An 11,616-nucleotide genomic window follows, 5' to 3' on the forward strand; every position below is an offset into this window, starting at 1 on the left:
CTCTGTGCTTTACATTTATGGTTATTATTGATGTCTGAAGATTTCCTATAACTATTTTATCTTTTATCTCTGGTAGCTCTATGTCTCCATTATTTGTTTTCCCTTGTGTTTCCATCTGTTATTTTAGTTTGATGATATTCTATGATTTTCTTTCTGATTCCTTTTTTTAATGTATTATGTGTCTCAATTCTGGATGTGTGTGTGTGTGTGTGTGTGTGTGTGTGTGTGTGTGTGTTTACCATTATGTTTATGCAAAAGTAAGTTTCATATATAAGGAATCTTTCATTTCTAACTGCATTTTATCCTCATTCCCTTTGCAAATTCAGACCTTTACCCCATCCCCTTCTGTATTTTTTTTGTCACAAATTATCCTTATTTATGCTGTGAGTTCACTTCTAAATTGCAGTGGCTATTGTCTTCTTCCTTCTTTTAAAAATGTTTTCATTTTTTTAAGCTTTATATTATTTTTAAGTGCAAATAACTCTATTTTAAATAAGGGTTACATTTCCCTACTTCTATCTGCCCATTAGTCATCTTACTCATAGTTTTGCATCTTTTTTTCTTTTTGTTTCATGTATAATGACCCCCTTCAATATTCCCTGTGATTCAGATCTTGTGGTTTTAAATTCCCTCAGCTTCTGCATGTCTGGAAAAGTCTTTATTTCTCCTTCATATCTAAAGGATAACTTTGCTGGATATATTAATATTCAGTGGCTGCCAGACCACTGCTGCTGAATCTTTGCACTCTGAATCTGTACCAGTCACTGGATTCAGCTTCAGTACATGCAGAACATGCTACAATTATGCTGGATATATCACTCTTTCAATAGTGTGACTATTTGATTGCCCTCTCTCCTTACTTGTAGTGTTTCTGGTGAAAAAATTGATGATAATCTAATGGTATTTCCTTTAAAAGTTACTATCTTCTTTCCCTTGTCTGCATTAAGAATTCTTTGTCATCAATTTTTAGCAGTTTTAATATAATGTGAAATAATTTATTGAAATAAGTGTTCTGTTTGCTTCTTGTATTTGAGGATTGAGTACTGTCAGTAGGTATTTGTTTGATATTTCCTTATGGTTCGATTTGGGTTATGCTTTTTAGCTGGGATATTGAGAAAGTATGAGTTCTGTTCAGTTCATATCAGAAGACACATATATTTGGTTTGTCTCATTATTGGTGATGTTAAATTTGATCAATTAGTTAAAGTATTGTTATATTTTATCACTGTAAAATTATATATATTCACTTGAAAACCTGTGTTTTGGATCAGTAGATGAAGTAAACAACAACCACAGGCTTCCAATGCTTAATGCTTAGGTGCTCAACTGAAGAAGAAATTATATTCAGAGCACAAAGAAAAGCTGATATCCCTCTTGTGACTTTAATTTTCTTGGTATTTGTGAAATTTTTATAACTGAAATTCAAATTGAACTACAGATTAATTGGCATAAAAACTCACTGGGGTCAAATACTATTTACAAATATTTGTTTATTCAATACCCAGTGAACATTGCATTGTGGAATTATATTTCAATAAGACCTAAATAAACCATCTGGTTAAAAGTCTTTTTTTTTGTTTGGAATATTTCCAGAGACAAAATCTTGATAATCTGATTCTTGAAAATAAACATATCTTAAGAGCTGGTATATTGAGAATATAGTTGATAGGACCCTTTGAGACAAGAATTATAAACTCCACTTTTTTTTTCTAAAAAATTGGGAGATGCATTGCACTGTTCAATTCAAATACAAATTATTTATTGCACAAATGCTGGTAGGAATTGAAAAATTAAAAAGAAAATCCTAAATCTCACCATGTGGCTTTCCAGTTTTAATGCCTTGCCAGTATCTGCGTATTCACATCTGAAGCTTACATAGTTTTATTTGTACACTAATTCATTTACTCCAAGCTAAGGGGTGAGTATGGACAAACTTGTAAAGGTTAAATGGAAAGAATGTTTTAAGCTTTTGTGTTCATTCTTTTAAAAAAAATGTATCTTTATAATTGAAAGTATTACAGATGTCCCCTTTCCCCGCCCATTGACACTTCTACCCTACTCCTTCCCCCTCCCCAGGCCTTCCCTGCACTATTGTCTGTCCATGGGCTATGCATACATGCATATAAAATCATTGGTCTTCCAGTCTCACCCTTCCCTCTGAAATACATCAGTATGTTGAATGCTTAAAAAAATAATTATAAACTCCAAATATGATTTGGTCCATGCCTTCACCATCTCACAAGTGTGTGTCACACCTGATCTCCTTCTGTCCAATCTCTAGCACTTTAACAAGTCCTTCACATGACTTCAAAATACAACCTGTAATTCTCTGTTTATGTTGCTACCCCATTCAGTATTTCTCTTTTTTCCTCACTGAACACCAAATATTTTTTTTTAATTGTGGCATTTTAAGAAATATATAATATGGTATCCCCCCAATATTTTTTTCCAAACCTGATCTTGAACTGTCTACCTTCTCCACTCAATGCCCAGTACTCTTCTGGAACACTATAATTTGTCCTATTCCCAGAACATACCATGAATACACATTTATGCCTCTGTCCTTTTTCAAAGTAAAGTGTTCCAGACAAGCATAATCTCATATACACTTACAAAAATATTCTCATTTCCAAAAATCCAAATTAATTGATATACATTTGATGAACATTTCTATAATCTTCATAATGAGTATGAATGTTTACTCTCCTCTCAGTGTTCTATAATCTTCTGTACAGAAGTCTTTACCTTTGGCCAGATATGTTAGTTGCATTCAAATATGCCTCATTGATTAGATTATATGTTTCCCAAAAATATACAATATATCTTATCTTCAATGTCTAATCCTTTGATACATAGAAGATGCTTCAGGAATAATAAATCCAGGAAACTGGCTGTATAGAAGCATAATATGCAACATTATAGAAAATTACCATTCACTCAATATTAAGCTAAGAACCCCAGAATTCAGTTTTGTTTATTCACATTTATTACTCACTTATTAGTGATTAACAGGTAAGAATTTCCTTGTTGTCTTGCAGTAATTGCATGTCTACATATTTCAAAAAGATTGCTTTTAGCAAAGTAAGTTGTTACCCTGTTTATAAACTCTTTCTTATTTGTACTGGAGATGGGTACATCTGTATATTAGAGACTAAAACTCACCACCAACAGACTAACTTCAAAAGCCTGATTATTTTAAACTTTCTTACTTTTTAAAATGCTCTTGACTCGAACATCACCACATTTGCCCCAGAATACCAGCTATCTATATCAATGCCTACTGTTTTAGTCACTTTTTATCTCACTTCCAAATCTTCCTTGATCTCCAGGGAAGACATTGCATGATATCTTTATTTTGTTTTTTAATTCCATTTTCATGTTTATGGAAATTATAAAGCATTATGGGTGAGCCATTAAATAACTGCAATGTCATAACAGAAGAGACTAAGTGCTTCCACAAGTTTATTCCTCACTTCTCTTATATAACCTTCAAATAATCCTAATCCTCAACTCAGTTGCTTGGATAGGAGGTTTTGAGACTAAAACTGTTTCCCAATAGAATAGAAAACCTGCTCTAAAAATTATTCTGTATCCCTACCTCTGCAGCTTCCTCAAAGCTGGATTAAGAGCAACAGTGTCTAATATGCAAATATGCTTGATTTTATCTAATAATTCTCATTGAAGGTAATTACTTTCAAAGACATCTTAGATAAATTTCTCATTAAATTAAATATTAACAGCAACAACAACATCTGACACTGAATAAGGTAACTGTGTTAAGGAAACACTCTCACTAGATATCTTTTGTAGATTTGTGTAGAGAATTACCAATAAGCAAATGTAGCATTTCTTTTCAAAATAGAATTTTGGAGCTTTTACAATAAGTGAATTCTGTTGAATACTTGGGGCAATTCCACAACCATTTTAAATAGACTGTACAGTCAGTGATGATTCACAATAACCATACATTGGAGTTTTATAAGTGTGCATGTGCTTTTAATGGATACATAAGTGTTGTATAAATATTGGTTTACATTAACAATTCTTTCAGGGTTTTATGGAAATATTTATGAATAAATATTGCAGACAGATGCTTATTTTTGAAGAGATTTTTAGAATTTATCAATGAATTTTATTGGATTTGAAAGAATTCTCTATGACTAAATATCTACAAAGTCAACACTGAAATTAATAGAAAAAATGGTCCATAATTAATTTTTTACTTACCATCATTTTTCAGAGATTCAGAAGATAGATAATATTTTAACTATTTCCCCCCAAACCCTAATAATGTAATGTTACATTAGTTTTATTGAAAAATAGTTTCTACTTAAAATTTTTCACTGTCAACACTTGTAAGATTATTCTATGTTTCAAGTTAAAAGAGCTCTATGAGTTTGGGAAGATAAGAGTACTTCATGCTTATCAACACTGGGCTTACTTACCAACCTATTTCCTCTACTTTTTAAATAGTTGGAATTCTAATCGAAAAAAAAATATTCTTTTTAAGTTCATTGTGATATCTTACCTCATGTTTGCATGCTCCAGAGATTAACATGGAGCCATGCATGGAACAAGTAGTTAATAAACATTCACATGAAGGAACAGAAAGGAGTAGGGGAGGGAAATCATATTAATGGCATCTACCCCTTATTAATACTTCATTCTGTGCCAGGAACTTTGATATTTATTTCACTTTTATTATGTTATTTATCTTTCACAATACTTCTGAGAACTGGAAAAATAGAGAATACAAACAATTTGTTTATGAAATGAAATAATATTTCTTTTAGCTAGAACCAAGTTCCCAGCCTATGTCAGATATTACATAATTATTATCAATGTGTATTAAAAAATTGAAGGAAAGCAAAATAAGAAGGCTGAGGAAAAGAAAAACAACTAAGTGGATTATTCTTTTCAATCTAAATTATACATCTGTATGATATTAAATATTCTGAAAATTTTGGTGTAGCTTGTTAACAAATTAATTTTTATGTATAGAAGTCCAAATTTATAGCAAAAACAATAAACTGAAAAATATAAAATATAATTGTTCCATCTATTTTTTTTAATCTTATCTTTTCTGAAGAAACTATTATTCGGCATAATATATTTCATGGAAAATATTCTCATAAGGTAACATCATTCTAATAAAATAGAACTTTAATAGCACCAAGGCCAGCATTGCATAATGTCCCCACTATACACAAAACCCCCCTCCCTACACACACACACACACACACACACACACACACACACACACACACACACGACTTACTCAAAGAGAGTAACAGTGATAACTGTTGCCAATTAGGTTTTCTTTCTACAGATGTTTTGGTAACCTATTGTAAAGTCATTTGAAGCCAGGAGGGACAATTTAGCTTACATACAATATATGTATGTTGGTACAAGTTAAAAGGCACTGACAATGAGTTTCAGAGAAAAGGCAGTGTTTGCTGTAGAACATAAACGTTTTTCTTCTAAGAGAAAAAGTTCATTAATCTCCTGGGAGCTTGGTCATCACATCACATAGCAAGACCGACCTATATAAATCAGAATTTACTTGTTTAAGGTTTGAATCACCTAATTAGGTCATTGACATGCAATTGAAACACTAACCTTGACTTTGTATGATAATTTTAAAATTTAGTTTTGTGGTATATTCAAATAAATGTCTGTATTGATTTCATTTCTAACTTTATGAACATTTCCACTTGTTGAATTAAAAGTTAAAATAAATCTTTGATTTAATTTATTTTGTAGCCCAACAATAAAAATACATTAGCAAATATCAGGTGTCTAATTTGAACTCTTGAGTTATAAAGGTGAGAGACACACAGAACTTTAATTTAGCTCTCTCTTTTTTCAACCAAGTTGCATATTTTGAATTTTGTTATTGAATTTGTTGGGGTGACATTTGTTCACAAAATCATACAGGTTTCAAGTGTACAACTCTACAAAGCACCATCTGCACACTGCATCGTGTGCCCATCACCCAAAGCAAAGTATCTTTCTGTCCCATTTATTCCCCTTTTGCCCAACTCCGCCTGCCCCCAACCTGTTTCCCTCTGGCTATCACCACACTGTGTCTATGGGGTATACATATATATATTTTTATTGCTTAATCCTTTCACATTCTTTCATCCAGCACACCAACCCACTTCCCCTCTAACAGCTGTATGTTTGTTCTATGTATCTATGCCTCAGTTTCTATTTTGTTCAACAGATTTTACATATAAGTGAAATCAAATGGTATATGTTTTTCTCTGTCACAAAAGGTAAGATTTCCTTCTTTTTTATGGCTGAGTAGTATAGCATTGTGTAAATGTTCCGCAGCTTCTTTATCCACTCATCTATGGATGGGCACTTGTGTTGTTTCCAGATCTTGGCTATTGTATATAACTCTGCAATGAATATAGGGATGCATATATTGTTTCAAGGAAGTGTTTCAGAGTTTCTTTGGATATATTCCCAGAAATGGTATCAAAAGGTAATTCCATTTTTAATTTTTTGAGGTTACTCCATACCGTTTTCCACAGTGGGTGCACCAATCTGCATTCCCACCAACAGTGCACAAGGGATCCCTTTTCTCCACATCGTTGGCAAATTGTTGTTTTGTTTTGTTTTGTTTTTATTGGTGATAGCCATTCTGACAGGCATGAAGTGTTATCTCATTATGGTTTTAATATGCTTCTCTCTGATGATTAGTGATTTTTCTTATGTCTATTGGCCATATATAAATCCTCTGTGGAGAAGTGTCTATTTATGTTTTTTTACTCATTTCTTAACTGGGTTGTTTGTCTTCTTGGTGTTCATTTGTATATTGCAACCTGTTTCAATAAAATGAGGGATGACGAAATGACAGACAACATACACACAGACAAGACTGACGCCGAGCTCGGTGAAGACTGCAGCATGTTTATTAACTGCGTAATGCCTTTTATACACAAAACACTGAATAGGAGGTCTGTCAAGAGGAATGTATTCTTTGTTCCTCTTAATCTCTAAGGGAGAGACAGAGCAGAAGGACAAATTCTCAGTACAGCAAATCTCAGTAAATAGTTACAGACTTCTTGGTAAGCTATGAAAGGTTGCTCTCATTCTACTGATAACTGCCATCCAAACAAGCCTGGGAAAACTGTGTGGGTAGGGGACCCATAACTTTAAAGAATAGCTTTAAAAGTCATTCCCTTGTGGCCAAACCCACCCCTCCTGTTTGCAGGCAAGAGGGAGCACATCTGTTTGCAGACTGTGCTTCTTTGGCACGTACACAGTTGGGAATGTTTCCAAGTTTTGCTGTTTGCAGCTTTTCCTTGGCTGATCTCTTCAGTTGTATAAGTTCTTGATATATGTTGTAAAATAAACGCTTATTAGATATATTATTGGCAAATATGTTCTCTCATTCATTGGTTTCCCTTTAGATTTTATTGATGGTTTCTTTTGCTGTGCAAAAGCTTTTTAGTTTGATATAGTTCCATTTGTTTATTTTTTTTCTTTTGTTTCTCCTGCCCATGGTGGTATATAAATCGCTAGGAGAAATTTCTGACATTTTACTGCCTAGGATTTTTTCTAAGATTTTTATGGTGTTTTGACTTGCATTTAAGTATTTAATACATTTTTAGTTTATTTTTTAAAGTGTAAGAAAGTGGTCTAGTTTTATTGTTTTTTTCACTTACATGTCCAATTTTCCAAAAATCATTTATTGAAGAGACTTTCTTTACCATATTGTATGTTATTTTCACCTTTGTCAAATAACAATTGTTCCTTAAGTCGTGGGTATATTTTTGGGCTATTCTATTGCATTGGTCCGTAAGTCTGTTTTTTTATGCCAGTATCATGCTGTTTGCTTACTATGGCCTTGTACTGTGATCTGATATCAGGTAGCATGATTCATCCAACTTTGTTCTTTCTCAACATTTTGTGGCTATTTGGGGTTATTTATAAGGTTCCATATAAATTTTTGAAAAAAAATTTCTAGTTTTGGGAAATATGCCATTGATATCTTGATAGGAATTCTTTTGAATCTATAGATTGCTTTAAGTAGTATGGACATTTTAATGATGTTAATTATTTCTATTCAAGGACATGATATATACTTCCACTTATTTGCATCTTCTTCAATTTCTTTCTTCAGTGTCTTATAATTTTTTGAGTACAGTTCTTTTACCCTCTTGTTTAAGTTTATTCATAAGTATTTTTTTATGCAATTGTAAATGGTATTGTTCTCCTAGTTTCCTTTTCTGAGAGTTCATTTTTGGTTTATAAAAATGTAAATGATTCCTGAATATTTATTTTGTTTCCTGGTACTTTACTCAATTCATTTATCAGCTTTAGTCTATTGGTATAATTGTTAGGGTTCTCTATATACAATATTATTTCATCAGCAAATAATGATAGTTTTATTTTTCCTTTTTAATTTGGATATATTTTATTTCTTCTCCTTGTCTGATTGGTATGGATAGGACTTCCAGTACTATGTTGAATAACAGTCATAAAAGCTGACTTCCCTGTCTTGTTCCTGATTTCAAGGGGAACACTTTTAATTTTTGTCCACTGAATATGATGTTGGCTGTGGGTTGTTCATATATAACCTTTATTATGTTGAGGTAGGTCCCCTCTATTCCCACTTTGCTGAGAGTTTTTATCATAAATGTGTGCTGGATTTTTCCTATTTTTTATTTTTTAATGAACTTGTAAACAAAAGAGCTCCCATCCAATATAATAAAAGTCTAATATGCTAAGTACCTGGTCATCTGATCCTCCGTTCAATCAATCAAAGCATAATATGCTAATGATATGCAACCACTCGCTATGACATGCATTGACTACCAGGGGGCAGACAGTGGACCAGTCAACCAGTTGCTATGACATGCACTGACTGCCAGGGGGCAGGCGCTCTGACTGGTAGGTTAACTTGCTGCTGGGGTCCAGCCAATCGGGACTGAGTGAGACAGGCTGGACACACCCTGGAGCCTTCCCACAGTCCCTCCCTGGCTAGCCAACCTCTCTCATGCCTTCTTGTCCCTGATCGTACACCGGTGGGGTCCCTCGGCCTGGCCTGCACCCTCTCACAATCCAGGACCCCTCAGGGGATGTCAGAGAGCTGGTTTCGGCCCTATCCCACAGGCCAGACCAAGGGGCCCCACTGGTGCACGAATTTGTGGACTGGGCCTCTAGTTTCAAAGTAAAAACAAAATCCCAAATCATATAGTTTACAGTGAATACATTTATGTAGACAACATACATACATATTCAGTTTTAAGATGTTAACTAAATTTCTGGGACAAAATTTTTTTATAATACCAAGAACATTATAGAGTTAATGCAGAGTCCTAAGGATAATCTAGTAGTCACTAAGTCTTTCTTAAATCTTCACTTTAGATGCTGTTTTTTCTAGCACAGGTAAGCAGGCAGTCTTTCATATGCTCAAACACTGGAGTCTTTGCTTGCTGCCATATCAGCTGGATTGCAAACAAGCAGCCAACCATTTTAAGAATGTTTTAACTGAACTTGCAAACCCTAAGAATGCACAATTGTGATAATACACAATTACAACCATCACAACTTTGAAGACTGTTCATGCCATTCTTCCGAAATGAGATCTCAAAGCAGTATAGTTCAAAGAAAAAGACTTCAAGAAAAAATTGGCATATGTACAATTTCTACGCTAATTTGTGTTGTCAACCAGTTAGTTAACTTTCCACTTGAAATAATGCAATAGATTCTATTGAATAGAAAACTGGACAACATGTTTCACTATCTCAGTTAATATTCACAATTACAGTGGCTACAACTCGGTACACAGCGTCACCAATTTTGCCCAGAGCTAGTTTACTAGTATACTAAAATTAAGTTCTTTACACCAAGTAAATTGTCCACAGTCACTGGCTAGTGTACATATGAACTAAAATTTATAGATGTGGGGAGAAACAATTTCTAGAGGCTGCTCTGAATATCTGCACTGCTTCTTCTGTTCATTGATTCATGCTTAGAAACCTGTGGGGGTTTGGGCCTGCTGACCCTACTCACTTGAAGAGGCTGCCTGCTGTGCTGCTATCTGTTTGAACATTGTCCGGCACCGCCTGTTCTGCTCCCAATCAAATGTGTAGTTATATTGGAGGTTCAAGGTTCTGAAAAGAATGAGGAATAGCTGCCTCAGGTATATGTAATCTGGGGCTTCCTCAAAGCGCAGCCCATGACAATAATTTAAGTACATGGCAAATTCTGCAGGAAACGCCTTACATAAAACTTCTACAGGACTGGACATCTTCTTTTCACTAATTTTTTTTTCATATTTGTGTTTCTCTGTTGCAGCTTTTAATCCTTGCCATGGCAGGCTGGTTCTATTAAAATACATCAAAATATATCTTAATGATTCCATGTCATTCCGGCAACTCTGTTCAATACCAAGATGTGTATTGATGCTAGCATATCGGGCAGTGCCAGTAAGATTTTTATCTTCTTTGTATGGTATGTGTTGCCTTGTCCTGTTGTCTCTGTACTTTTTGACCAAACCAAAATCAATAAGGAATAACTTATTACAGTGACCCATTAAGAAGTCATTGGGTTTAATATATCTGTGTATAAAGTTCTTTGTATGCACATATTCAATTCTACTGATCATCTGGTCAGCTAACATAATAGGGTTTTCAGTGTGAACCTTCTTAAACAGTTATTGAAGAGGTCTTCAAGGCTGGATCCAAGAAGGTCCATGACTAGCACATTGTAGTCTTATTCTTGACCATACCACCTTATGTGGGGGATGCCAACCCCACCCTAAAGAATCTTATAGTTTTCTCTCCTACAGCAACTGTAGGTGCCTAGCTTTCTGAGACTCTAGCTTCACTGCCACCTCCTCGCCATTGGTGATGTTGATCGCCACATAAATGTCCCTGAAGTAGTTAGACCCGATTTTCCCTACCAGTTTGTGTTTTCCTCCAACAATGAACTCAGCCTTGGAGCCACTGCTGCTCGCCATCCTGGAAGACAAAGGTGGAGGCTGGGGCCCAGCCTGCACACCTCTTAGAGGAGGATGCGGGCCTCTGGTCCCGTCTCCTGAGCAAGGCTGCAGAGGTGGGTGAAAGGGAACTGAGCACAGCCCTGAATCTACCAAGGGGAACTCTATCACCACTGCCCAGTCAGGTTTCCTTTTGCTAGGCTGAAGTTTATGCAGAGTTCTTGCGGTTCCCAGGCTAGGCCATTTGTGTCTGGGTGGCCTCCATTGCCACATTTAGACAGGGACCTCCAGGGCTGGAAAAGGGGCATGGTGAGTTAGGGAGGTGATACCGCTGCCACCACTGCCACAGGCTCCCAGAGGGAGAGACCCCTGTCACTGGGCCGAAGTCACCATCTTATTACTCTGGATGCAAAATGCCCCCCAGTTGCCGGGAGCCGCTTCTTCATGGCAAAGAGCACTCTGGGCCTCTGCTGGATTTTATCAAATGCTTTATCTGCATCTATTGATATGACTATAATTTGTTTATGTGGTGCATCACATTAATTGATTTGCAGATATTGTGCCAACTTCACATCCCTGGAATACATCCCACTTGGTCTGGTGTATCATTGTTTTTAATGTACTGCTGGATCCAGTTTGCCAATAATTTTTTGAGAATT

General features: G+C 35.1%; 1 pseudogene across 1 annotated transcript; it reads right to left on the reverse strand.

Moving 5' to 3' along the window:
- Positions 1 to 9,988: 9,988 nt before the first annotated feature.
- On the reverse strand, positions 9,989 to 10,978 carry LOC308239347 (casein kinase I-like; annotated as a pseudogene). The gene has a single exon. The product of its transcript is annotated as a casein kinase I-like (transcript).
- Positions 10,979 to 11,616: the final 638 nt, after the last annotated feature.

Source organism: Plecotus auritus (genome assembly GCF_963455305.1).
Source record: "Plecotus auritus genome assembly, chromosome: X".
Lineage (NCBI taxonomy): Eukaryota > Metazoa > Chordata > Mammalia > Chiroptera > Vespertilionidae > Plecotus > Plecotus auritus.